This window comes from Leuciscus leuciscus (assembly GCF_965113295.1).
Source record: "Leuciscus leuciscus genome assembly, chromosome: 14".
Lineage (NCBI taxonomy): Eukaryota > Metazoa > Chordata > Actinopteri > Cypriniformes > Leuciscidae > Leuciscus > Leuciscus leuciscus.
The window spans coordinates 43,215,480-43,228,471 of NC_138738.1; the positions used below are offsets into that span (position 1 = coordinate 43,215,480).

The window sequence follows — 12,992 nt, forward strand, 5'->3', positions numbered from 1 at the left end:
AGGTGTGCTTGTCAGTCAGGTGTGCGTGTCAGTCAGGTGTGCTTGTCAGTCAGGTGTGCGTGTCAATCAGGTGTGCGTGTCAGTCAGATGTGCGTGTCAGTGTGTCAGTCAGGTGTGCGTGTCAGTCAGGTGTGCGTGTCAGTCAGGTGTGCTTGTCAGTCAGGTGTGCTTGTCAGTCAGGTGTGCTTGTCAGTCAGGTGTGCGTCAGTCAGGTGTGCGTCAGTCAGGTGTGCGTCAGTCAGGTGTGCGTGTCAGTCAGATGTGCGTGTCAGTGTGTCAGTCAGGTGTGCGTGTCAGTCAGGTGTGCGTGTCAGTCAGGTGTGCGTGTCAGTCAGGTGTGCGTGTCAGTCAGGTGTGCTTGTCAGTCAGGTGTGCTTGTCAGTCAGGTGTGCGTAAGTCAGGTGTGCGTCAGTCAGGTGTGCGTGTCAGTCAGATGTGCGTTTATTTTGATGAATCTGCAGAGAAACTGGAGAAGACAGTCAGAGATTCAGATCCTCACAAGAAACTAAAGAATTTGAATGAACTGAACCTCAAAGCAAGAGAGTAAATATGATGGTGATCAGGGAGCCGTGCTGTTCTGTGAATGTAAATATGGGATCTTAATAGTTTCACATTCTAACTTCAATTATCAGTCAAGTTTTCTTGCACTAAAAAGAGTTGTAAATTAATTTTTCATGGCTATTTTCCATCCCAACCCTTAAAGTAGAGCTGTTCATGTGGATTCATAGCCTTATGGGCTCCAACATACAGTGTAACTCCGATCCCCGTCTCATGGTCTTTTCCCGGTCCTGTGTCCCTTTGCTATCAGTTCCTGTCTCTCCTTGAGTTTCCTATCCAATACAGGCATAATGCCCAAAATATAACTTAAAAAATATATATATAGCTGTTCAGTCATGCCGTCTATTTGTCGGCCAACCCAGAACGCTAATTCACCATGCCTTCCATCAGGAATTTCCTCTGGGTTTTTAGAATAGCTGATTTACAATAAAGTCTGAGTTTGTGTATTAAATGCTGTAAAGAATTCCAGCTGTGAAAATCTGCTCACTTGAAGTGTAACGCAGTGTGTGAATGGCGAGACAATGATACAGAGATGGTTTTGTCTCTTGGAGTTTCATGAGCACAAATTCATATCAATGTGTTGACGGCACGATGGTGTGATCTTATTAATGTATGATTTATGAATTAACTGGTTGTTTTAAAATCTTCCGCTTCAAACATTCATAATAACTTTTATCATACAAGAAATGTAGAAATATACAGAGCTGTACTGTTAAAACGGGAGTTCTGTTTACTTGTGTTTGCTGGATAACAGGTGAGCCTGAAATTATACATTAACCTGTAAAATCTCTATTCATTAATGAGTGTGTGAAGTGAACGAGTGTAACTATGAATGAAATGAGCAGAGCATGATCAGGCTTTCACAAGAGTGATATCGACTATACTGCATCATACACATATTCTACTATTTCTCTATTTAAACATTTTAAACCTTGTACGATATGATATGTTTCTCTCACTCAACTTCCATGTTCTCTAATCAGCTATTTTATATAGAGTCCTTTATATAGAGTGAGGTTGTGGAAGATTTTCCTGGCAATACTCCAGTACACAAAGTTCCTCTGGAAATTTGGAAAATGAATTCATGATGTACTCGCTTATTATATACATTTTGAACACAAAAAAAGCTACGGACTGCAGCTTTAACATTTTAGTACTATTGTTTTAGTTAGAGTATATTTCAATCAGTTTTATAATTATAATAACAAAGAATTATTTTATGAGATATACCAGATTTAATTTTTAAAGGGGTGGTATAATGCCCTTTTCACAAGATGTAAAATAAGTCTTTGATGTCCCCATAGTCTGTATGTGAAGTTTTAGCTCAAAATACCCCACAGATATTTTTATTTAGCATGTTAAAGTTGCCCGTTTTTGAGGGTGAGTAAAAACGCACCGTTTTTGTGTCTGTCCCTTTAAATGCAAATGGGCTGCTGCTCCCGGCACAGAGGGCCGAGCTACAACAGCAGCTTCGATTACCTCACACAGACATGCACTGAAAATTTCAAAAACGTTGAACCTTTTATGTTCAAACCGGAGTCAGACAAACATGGAGAGACTCAAGAAGTGACAACATGTAGACAACATTTCTGGATGGTTAGTTGATGGATTTATGTAGCTTATGTGTAGTTATCTTCTAGTCATTGATTAGCATATTCTGTCTTGATAATCTATAAATCGTGTTCCTGGAGCGCTGTTTATGTAAATTTTAGGGTTTGTGATGTCACTAACCCGGGAGGAATGTCGTGTAGTCCCTACCAACCGTTTGTTGTAGTCCTTAAAAAGCAATTTCTGTAAAAGAAAATATCTCCCTTTGCTTTGAACTTTGAGCTTCGTAACTTTGCAGATGTTGTTTTTGCTCAAACAGCAACATTACACACTAACTAAAGTTAGAAAAGTGAAATCATAATCAATCACACCTTTAAATGAAAACGTCTAGGTTACGATTGTAACCTCTGTTCCCTGAGAACAGGGAACGAGACACTGCGTCGATGACACTATGGGGAAGCCCTCCACGTGAACCGGTGTCTGAAAAGCTATCCAATCACGCCAATTGATGTTGATCGCGACAACCTATGACGTCACTACTTGTGTGACCTGGAAGTATAAAAGGGGCGCCTAGAGAACATGTCATCCATTTATCATCTGAAGGGACTGTTCAGTAGGCATCCCCAAGGCATGGCGAACGACACAGTGTCTCGTTCCCTGTTCTCAGGGAACAGAGGTTACAGTTGTAACCTTGATGTTCCCTTTCGAAAGGGAACTCGCACTGCGTCGATGACGCTATGGGGAACGATATACAATCCCACCATTCTGAGGGGATTGCATGCCAATTCTGGCTTATGACAGAAACGTCAGAAATGGCAGTTATTTTCACAGAAAATGCCAAGAAACACTCCCCCTTCACATACAGGCTTGTCAGTGACATCATTCCCTACAGTCATTGCCCAAGCTATAAGCCTCAAAGTGGCCTCCGAACAACAGAAGGCCTACCAAGGCCGCTCAAGGGCTTGGAACCAACAGATTCCATGGAAGGGGTTCCTTTAAGGGAATATGGCCAGGGGTCTGAAAGGACCAGTCACTTTCTGAGGGGGACATAAAGTCAACCCCACATGCCACCAGGGAGGCTGACCTGGTCAAATCACTGACCTAGTCTTGCCAATAACCTGGCTGTTTCCTAAACAGAGTCTCTTAGGGGAATCCAATAGGGGAAAACGGCAATTAATGGCAGTAGTTCACTCACAAACTGGATCATAGAGATGGGCATCCTGGAGAGTAGAACTGAGCATAGCGCTTTATAACCCTTGCAAACGAGGGGAGTAACTCTACTCTATCCTGAATCTACAGAGTGCTTCAAAGCCCTGTGGAGGCTGGGCACTCTAAAGGGACCCTAATAAGGGTAGCACCTCCAGCTCTTGGGCTGATCGAACAGGGAGAGGCCTTCGACCTTCTGACCAGTCTTGGGGAGTTAAGTATTCAAACAGAGCGATCCTCAGATAGATTCTGGAACACTATGCTTAACCTGATAAGAACTGACCAGGCTCTGGGCTAAAATCAAGGAGGCTCCATGGGGCCTGCAATGTGATACTTAATGCCTGTTAAGGCCTATCTACTTGATGGCAAGAATGTTAGCAGAGCCAGCCTTCAGAAGCCTAGGTGCTCTCTCAGACATTTCTGTGGGCCTGGTTATACTTATTTAACATTGCCAACAGAAGTGCTATCGATCCTTTAAAGCAGGGAGAGCCTTACTACTGTAAGGCTTACAGCTTCGAATGTCAGAGGCATCAGCCCAGGCAGTGCTTTGACTCTAAGGGAGCATACTCAACCATCCCAAGTGGGAGGGAGTAACTAATCTGTCTCTACCTGAGCCTGGGTGGTGAAAGGTGATAACATACGAGCTATGGGTAGCAAAGAACTCTAATTAATGACCCTAACAGGAGGAGCACTATCAGCATGACCATGAAGGATGTATGAGGCCTATAAATCTTCTCTACTAAACCCAAGGGAATGGAGGCCTCAGTAAGTGGCCAACAACATTCAACCTTATGACTTGAATTCTTATTCAAGGGGTTCAGAAGGGAAATCCTTTTAACTTAAGGCCTTGCTGCCAGCTACTACACTCAATGCTATAAAGGGCGTAGGCCTGAGCACACTGCTTCTTACTCTCTAGAGAGAAAGACCTGACAATGCCCATAGATATTTGCATGGGAGGCTTTTCGAAGGTAGCCTGCTACCTATGCTGCTATCTACCCTGTTACACCACTAGCATTTACACCTAATGCGAAAGGCAGGCCTTGGTCAGACGACTCTTGAGTAAGAGGAGTACTAGTACTTGGAAAAACTAGATGTACAGGAATAAAATCTCCTGATGGTCTTAGGAACCCACACTCAGATACTTAGAGGCTCAAGGCGAGAATACTTAGCAGACCGCCTCCAAAAATCCTAGATACTAAGCCTAAGCCATATATCGAGGCGGCCCCATGAGGGCTGACATACGAATATTATATGTCTGATGTTCAGAGCTATAATCTCAAAACGACTCTCTAAAGTGAGAGGAGAACTATTGCTCTAATATAAAGTGGCTATCAAGGTGGCCTGACGAGGGCCAACGCTTTATCTGGAGCTTGACAGAGCGGTGGCCTCAGTAGAAAAACTCCCGATAGGGAGGAAGCCATTTCACACCGAAATGTCTGTTTGATGCTCGGATGAACGGTGGCCTGACTAGAATTTTTTTGAAAAATAAGGCCAACCTGTTCACTACCACAGATTGCCACTCACTATATAAGCCTGACGACTCTAAATCAGAGGAGGCCTATGGGAAGGGTATGCATAGCCTACTTATATATGGGTACTTTGATTGATTGAACTTTTATGTAGACAGCAGTATACATACACATATAGCAACACAACACACACACAAAATAACACATATTTATAATAAATAATTAAAAACCTAATTGCAGCAGGTATAAAGGAATTATTATATCTATTTGATTTGCACAAGGGGAGTTTAAGTCTCCGTCCTGAAGGAAGCAGTTAAAGTTCAGTACACAATGGGTGAGTGAAAGGGCTAACTGGCCCTTCCTAGTCGCCTGATGCTCATAAATTTGTGATAGTCCTTAAGTCGATCCCCACTATCTTGCTGCACATTGTAACTATACTAGTCAACTTCCTCCTATTCTTGACATTAAGATTGCCATTCCAACAAATAATGGAACAACTTAAGACAGATTCAATAAACAAAGTATAAAACATTTTCGTAAAGGAAGCATTCATATTAAAAGTTTGAAGTTTCCTTAAAAATACATACACTGAAGAGCTTTTCCTCTAATAATATCAGTGTTTGCCTCGAATTTTAGTTTTTCATCAAATACAGTCCCTAAATATTTATACTGTTTGACCACTTCTACCTGATGTCCCTTTATGACAGAAGGCAACACAGTTACAGAGCTCTTCTTACGGAAATCAATGGACATCTCTTTTGTTTTCAAAGCATTAATATTTAAAAATGAAGCATCACACCATTGAATAAAATGATCTACCACTGGACCAGGATCCGAATCAAACTCGGTGAGGAGAGACACAATCAGGGCCCTATTTCCTTTAAAAACCCTACCTAACACACCCGTTAATACTTTCTAACAGGGAACCAAGGTCCTACTGTTCAACCTTACTAGAAAACTCAACCTGCTGCCCATAGAGCGATGGCCTAAACGACATTCATAAAATGGAGGCTTATCACCATAAAGGGCTCGAAAGAGCGCACTTACTACCAAACTCGACGCCAGACCTACAGAGGGGTTCCAAATTGAAGAAATCACTCATCACAGGTCCAGCCTCAGGGCTGATGCAAGATTCGCCTGGGGTGTAGGAACCGCAGTGTTATGCAAGATTTGATGCAACCGAGCATGCCTTCACCTCTCTGAACTTTCCCATCACCGTCTTGACGGAGGTGCCGAAAAGTTCAGAAGGCAACACTGATGCATTTAGAAGAAAAGCTTTCTTTCTCCCATTGTCATCCAAGTTCAACAGATGCCTATCCCTGGCCACCATCGCCACCAGCAAGTTCGTCCGATCACGGCGGCTGTTTGTTTGGTGGCCCAGATAGCTAATCTGTATTGCGGCGCAGCTCGTTTTCACTGCGTCAGGGGAAAGACCACGACCTTAATCCAAATCTTTCAGCAGATCAGCGTGGTATGCTTGCAGCACAGCCATTGTGTGCAAAGGCATCACCAGCCAGACCCGCCATCGCGTATGCCCTGCCATTTAAGCACAATGTTTGTTTAAAAGGCAGGGCCAGAGCACTTGGCGTCGATGCCTCTACAACCGCAAGATAATTTGCAAACCTCTCGTCAATTGAGGCATCAACACATACCCGTGTTTGTGCATCCCCTCAACATCAGCGTAGTTTGCTCGCTGATGGTGATGGATGCGCGCTGAACACGGGTTCTTCCATGCCTTTTCGATCTCATTGTATAGATCGGGCAGGAATGGAAGGCTCACGGGAGCGGGAGCGTTATGGCTGGAAAGAAACCGTCTGTAAAGTCTGCCACGAGCGGTCTCTTCCCTCACACGCTCCTACGGCAGCAAAGCCTTGCTGAGCGCGTTCCATAACACTCAAAACTCATCATACGCGGGGCAGGGTGGCTGTGAGGGTTCGGGTTGTAAATCCTCTTCACCCTCATCAGCATCTCCTGCTTTCTTGGGATGGTTGTTTTATATCCAGCAGAGAACTCTGTCAGATCAGAGGATGCTAGTGACAACACATCCTCATCCGGCAGCTCAGACTCGCGAGCTTCCGAGGGGCGTGAGAGATAAACAACTCTCTCAAACTCCTCTGCGAACTCCCTCTGAAACCCCACGATTCTCGTCTCTGCTCTGCCTCAGTGGGAGAGGCACCTGAATCGCATGGCACAGATGCCAGTCCCTCGTCCCTCGAGAAGAGGCCAAACGAGTTTTCTCAAGGGAAACAAACTCATAGTTGGCACAAGCAGTTCCCTCAAGAACTTATCGTGCTTGCTCTGAACCCAAACAGTAAACACACAAGTTGTGTGTGTCATCAAGTGTCGATATCTTAGACATGGATCCACACACTTCCTAAAGCGTTTTTCACAAGCCATGATTATCTTTTGAAGTTTTCAGGTTGAAGCTTACAAACAAAACAGTCGCTTCAGACGAAAAGTGGATGACGTTCTCTAGGCGCCCCTTTTATACTTTACCATACCATACATTATATGATCACGCTCTTATTCATGCAAATGCTTTTAAACCATTCAAGCGTGACACAAAAGAGAACGCTCTGTGTGATATGTCCTGTCTATGTGACACACACAACGCACACCAGTATCGAGATCTTTCGCACTTGAACAAACAATAACACACAGAATTATGCCAAAACGCCCGTTTTGTCGAGGACTCTCATAAGAGCAGTCTTAAATGAGTTAAATAACATCTTGGATGAGCTTAAAGAGCTGTGAGAGAATGAGATGTGTGTGTGACAGCGGTTCAGATCCGTCATGTGCAGCAGATCTTAAAGTGACAGCAGCCTAATAAACCAGTTGCTGTGATATGTCATTAATGTTAATCAAAGAACAAACGTAACAGAGAAAATTGTAGTTTTGATAATAATTTATCTATGTCATATTTACCTGTGGTCTTCCTACGTAAATATGATATTTATTATAATGGGTTTATGTGAAGATTGTTTCAAGTTCACTTAGGGTTAGGGCTAGTTAGGGTTAGTAAAGTATTTTTTTAAAGCCTAATAAATGTTGAAATTGATACCTTTCAATTATACTGTAATGATTAATGTCCATCATTAATGTTTTTAAAAAATCATAGAGACATCAGTATTAGTATCAGTGATACTGGCCTTCATTCAAACAAATATTTAAAATATACTGTCTTTAAGTTGTTTCTAAATTAATTTGGAGAGTAACTGTGAAATGATTACAATATAAAAATATGAAAAACTCATTAATCACAATTAATTACAGAAACGTGAGATTAATTATTTTTTTAAATCTATTGACAGTACTAATATATTCATGCAGAACAACGGTACTCCTGCTTGTATGATATTGCTTTTGGTATTTGAGTCATTTAGATTAAAGAGGTTCAGGTGACTCTTTATTTCCCTCAGGATTGTACACTTAAAATAATTTTGCATGGCTTTAGTTTGTTTCGCTGTGGAAGATCTTCAGAGGTTATTCTGCAGGTGTCCTGCTCTCTGAAGATGATGAAGTGTTGCTCTCTACCATTTTACACTCATTTGTATCCTCAGTTATTCCAGCAGTCTGTGAATCCGTATGGTTTTTAGTGCTGATTTTACAGTATTCTCAGCGTCTGAAGGAGGTTATTGATTCTGTGTATTGGATTTGGCTCTGTGTGATTTCCTGATAGTTCTGTTAAATGAGCGTCCCATCCTGCACTGATGTTAGATTTACAGGTCTGTCCCACAGGCCTTCTGTCCCGCCTCATTAGATCATTACTGAGAGAACGAGCTTCATTCAGAGGAATCACAGGCGCTCACTGATGTGCTTTAACATCATCTTGCTTTAACATTATATTCCAAGCTAGAGGAGCAGCTGTTACTGTTATTGCACATTTTTATTTTATTTTTTATATTTTATTTTTATATTTATAAATTTCAGGCAATATTTACATTCAATTATTATACATACTAATTCCTCCACTGGTGTGTTTCCCCCTGCTTCTGTAGTTCCTGTTATTTATCACTGTCGGTAAATTTGACCAGATAAGGCGGTAAAAAAGGTATTGCCACCGTGTGTGTGTGTGTGTGTGTGTGTGTGTGTGTGTGTGTGTGTGTTTAATTTACATGTTTACAAGTTTAAATAGCAACCAGTAACCAGCGTTTGTGGTTGAGAGAGGCACAGCATCAGCTCATCAACCACATGTGTAAATGAAGCGTTGGCTATGGCTAAAATGTTGACGTAAAGTAGTTCACTATGGCTACGTTCACACTGTCAGTCCAAATCCGAATATTTTTGCATCCAATTGGAATCTGATCTAAAATGATGTCCACACTGTGTATCGCAACTGTTCAGATCGATTTGTGTGTCCATGCAGCTCTTTTGTTTTCCGGAATATCTGCATTGGTTTCTATGGCAATGACGTTGCGTTAATAGGGAGGTTTGCATTTGCAATAGAGATGTTTTCTTATTTAAATTTTACAACATGGAAGTGTGTATCCGCCGCTGGACTACTCGTCTGGAGCCGGCTGCACAACTGTAGGAGGCCGGTATGCACAGCTTTTTTCCACGCTCGTCTCCGCCGGTTTCACAATTCAAAAATAATAATCTTCTGCTCGTCCGGCACTTTGCAACAACACAGCCATGTTTCGGCAGCGACTTTCAGCATATTTCCTATAACAACGTCTGACGTTTACATTTTACGTGGCGTGAGAAAGTCACATAAACCACGCGAAATCCGATCGCTCTGACGTTCAGACTGAAGCGGATTTCCTGAATAGGGTTTCAAACCACATATGGATGTAGCTTGAAATGGATTTCATGAGATTTTTTTGCTGTTCACGTTAGTTAATTCTGATCAGATTTCAATCAGATATGAACAAAAATTGGATTTGGACAGACAGTCTGAAAGTAACCTATGTCGGGATAAGAAATAGAAGGAAGAATTGTCGGGAAGTCAGTCCATGACTAAGAAGCTAGCTCGTTCGGATCTTTACCACCTATTAACTTTAGTCCTCCTTACTAAGTCCTTCTCTATATGATTTAGCAGCTTCCACAAGTTTTTTCCGTGGTTTAGATATCATAAATTAGTGTAACAATGTGTTCAGTTGTACATAAACAGTGCAATCCATGCTGTTGTTTACATCCGAGTATCTCCAATATGGCCGCGCATCCGGGTAACTGACCAAACCGCGACGTTAGGTGCAAACACTCTATTGGGAGAATGTTTCTTTTTTTTTGCTGAGCTAGGCTAATTTTGCTGTGATATGTAAACATGATGTAATATAATCATTATGTCTACTATAACTTACAGTACATCCTTCTAATTGCAAATTATATTCTAGGAGATTCTGTGTACAGGTTTTTGCTCCAATAAGTAATATCTCGGATTTATCTGAATTTAATAGAGGAAAATTACAGGTCATCCAAGATTTTATATCTTTAACACACTCTGTAAACGTGGATAATTTAGAAATTTCATCTGGTTGTGATGAATATCTGAGTATCGAGTGTTTACATTGTTATATACATTATATAAATGTATATATATTATTTGAGTGTCCATGATGATATTTCTGTGGCCAGATTAGGAGTATTTCACTGTAACAGGTCTGTCTTAGTTTAATTATCTTTGCACACTAATTATTTATTGTAAATGACCCAAAGCTTGTAACGTGTTAGTTTGTTGACGATTATCTGCCTCTGTGCATGCGTGCGTCTGTGTGTGTGTGTGTGTGTGTGTGTGTGTGTGTTTTTGAGTGTGTGTGTTTGAGTGTGTGTGTGAGATCATCTCTTCACCGGAGGATTCAGTGATTATTCTGCAGATGTCATTTTGTTAACTCTAGAATAACAGCTCTGTGAACATAGTGATGTGTTTTATGTTTTTATTTTTTTATATATTTTTTTTTATATACTCTCAATTTAAAATGCAGAGGCATTGTGCTTTTAAAAAGGAAGGTGATTTATTGTTCGTGTCCAGATTTAAAAAATAAAACATAAAAGGGGTTGATCATCTCTTTGCATTCACTTTAATAGAATATTGAAGCAGATAAATCATGTATGAACATGGCAAACATCACAACCTGCTGGTTTTTTAACATCCAAAAAAATAAGTGAATAAAATTGTACAAATAACCAGAACAACACCCTTATCCCTAGCCATCCCAAATTATCCCACAAAAACTAGAGGAGCCTTTGACAATGTAGCGAAAAAAAGAAAAACGATGAGAAAGCGACACATGTTGAGACTTCAGGCACAAACACACCATTCAGACTCTCCAAACTCACACGTGACTCCAGAAGAATGAAAGTGACATTTAGGAATGAAATATTTCCAGCAGCTGAAGATTGAAAAGCTCGATAAGATCGTGAGAGAGATCAGGGACTGTCGGCCTTTTAATCCTGTGATTTATGAAAGTAAGTCGACTATTACTCTGAAAGCTCATAATTATGTCATAATCGTGCCGTCTCTCTGATGAAGGCTTTTAATGTTTGTGTCTCAGCCTTACGGGGAATTCTGTGAATGTTCAGTGGCTGAAGTGAATGGAATCGGTTCAGTGGGTTTGAATTATTGAGAGTATTGTTGTTATTAATTATTGAGAGGTTAAAGACTGTCAGCAAAAAATGTCCGATTTTTCCATGTGCCCTTTCTAGCATTCCTTCCTTCCAATGAGCTGTGTGTGGACACACACACACACACACACACACACATATATATATATATATATATACACACAGTGGGGAGAACAAGTATTTGATACACTGCCGATTTTGCAGGTTTTCCCACTTACAAAGCATGTAGAAGTTTGTAATGTTTATCATAAGTACTCTTCAACTCTGAGTGACGGAATCTAAAACAAAAATCCAGGAAATCACATTGTATGATTTTTAAATAATTAATTTGTATTTTAGTGCATGACATAAGTATTTGATCACCTACCAACCAGTAAGAATTCCGGCTCTCACAGACCTGTTAGATTTTCTTTAAGAAGCCTTCCTGTTCTCCACTCATTACCTGTATTAACTGCACCTGTTTGAACTCGTTACCTGTATAAAAGACACCTGTCCACACACTCAATCAAACAGACACCAACCTCTCCACAATGGCCAAGCCCAGAGAGCTGTGTAAGGACATTAGGGATAAAATTGTAGACCTGCACAAGGCTGGGATGGGCTACAGGACAATAGGCAAGCAGCTTGGTGAGAAGGCAACAACTGTTGGCGCAATTATTAGAAAATGGAAGAAATTCAAGATGACGGTCAATCTCCCTCGGTCTGGGGCACCATGCAAGATCTCTCCTCGTGGGGCATCAATGATCATGAGGAAGGTGAGGGATCAGCCCAGAACTACACGGCAGGACCTGGTCAATGACCTGAAGAGAGCTGGGACCACAGTATCAAAGAAAACCATTAGTAACGCACTACGCCATCATGGATTAAAATCCTGCAGCGCACGCAAGGTCCCCCTGCTCAAGCTAGCGCATGTCCAGGCCCATCTGAAGTGTGCCAATGACCATCTGGATGATCCAGAGGAGGAATGGGAGAAGGTCATGTGGTCTGATGAGACAGAAATAGAGCTTTTTGATCTAAACTCCACTCGCCGTGTTTGGAGGAAGAAGAAGGATGAGTACAACCCCAAGAACACCATCCCAACCGTGAAGCATGGGGGTGGAAACATCATTCTTTGGGGATGCTTTTCTACAAAGGGGACAGGACGACTGCACCGTATTGAGGGGAGGATGGATGGGGCCATGTATCGGGAGATCTTGGCCAGCAATCTCTTTCCCTCAGTAAGAGAATTGAAGATGGGTCGTGGCTGGGTCTTCCAGCATGACAACGACCCGAAACACACAGCCAGGGCAACTGAGGAGTGGCTCCGTTAGAAGCATCTCAAGGTCCTGGAGTGGCCTAGCCAGTCTCCAGACCTGAACCCAATAGAAAATCTTTGGAGGGAGCTGAAAGTCCGTATTGCCCAGCGACAGCCCTGAAACCTGAAGGATCTGGAGAAGGTCTGTATGGAGGAGTGGGCCAGAATCCCTGCAGTGTGTGCAAACCTGGTCAAGAACTACAGGAAACTTATGATCTCTGTAATTGCTAACAAAGGTTTCTGTACCAAATATTAAGTTCTGCTTTTCTGATGTATCAAATACTTATGTCATGCAATAAAATACAAATTAATTACTTAAAAATCATACAATGTGATTTTCTGGATTTTTGTTTTAG

The 12,992-nt window shown here is 41.6% G+C and overlaps 1 protein-coding gene across 3 annotated transcripts in view; it reads left to right on the top strand.

Moving 5' to 3' along the window:
• Window positions 1-12,992, top strand: part of acvr2ab (activin A receptor type 2Ab) — an 86,586-nt gene that overhangs the window by 45,613 nt on the left and 27,981 nt on the right. The gene's annotated exons all lie outside the window — the stretch shown is intronic.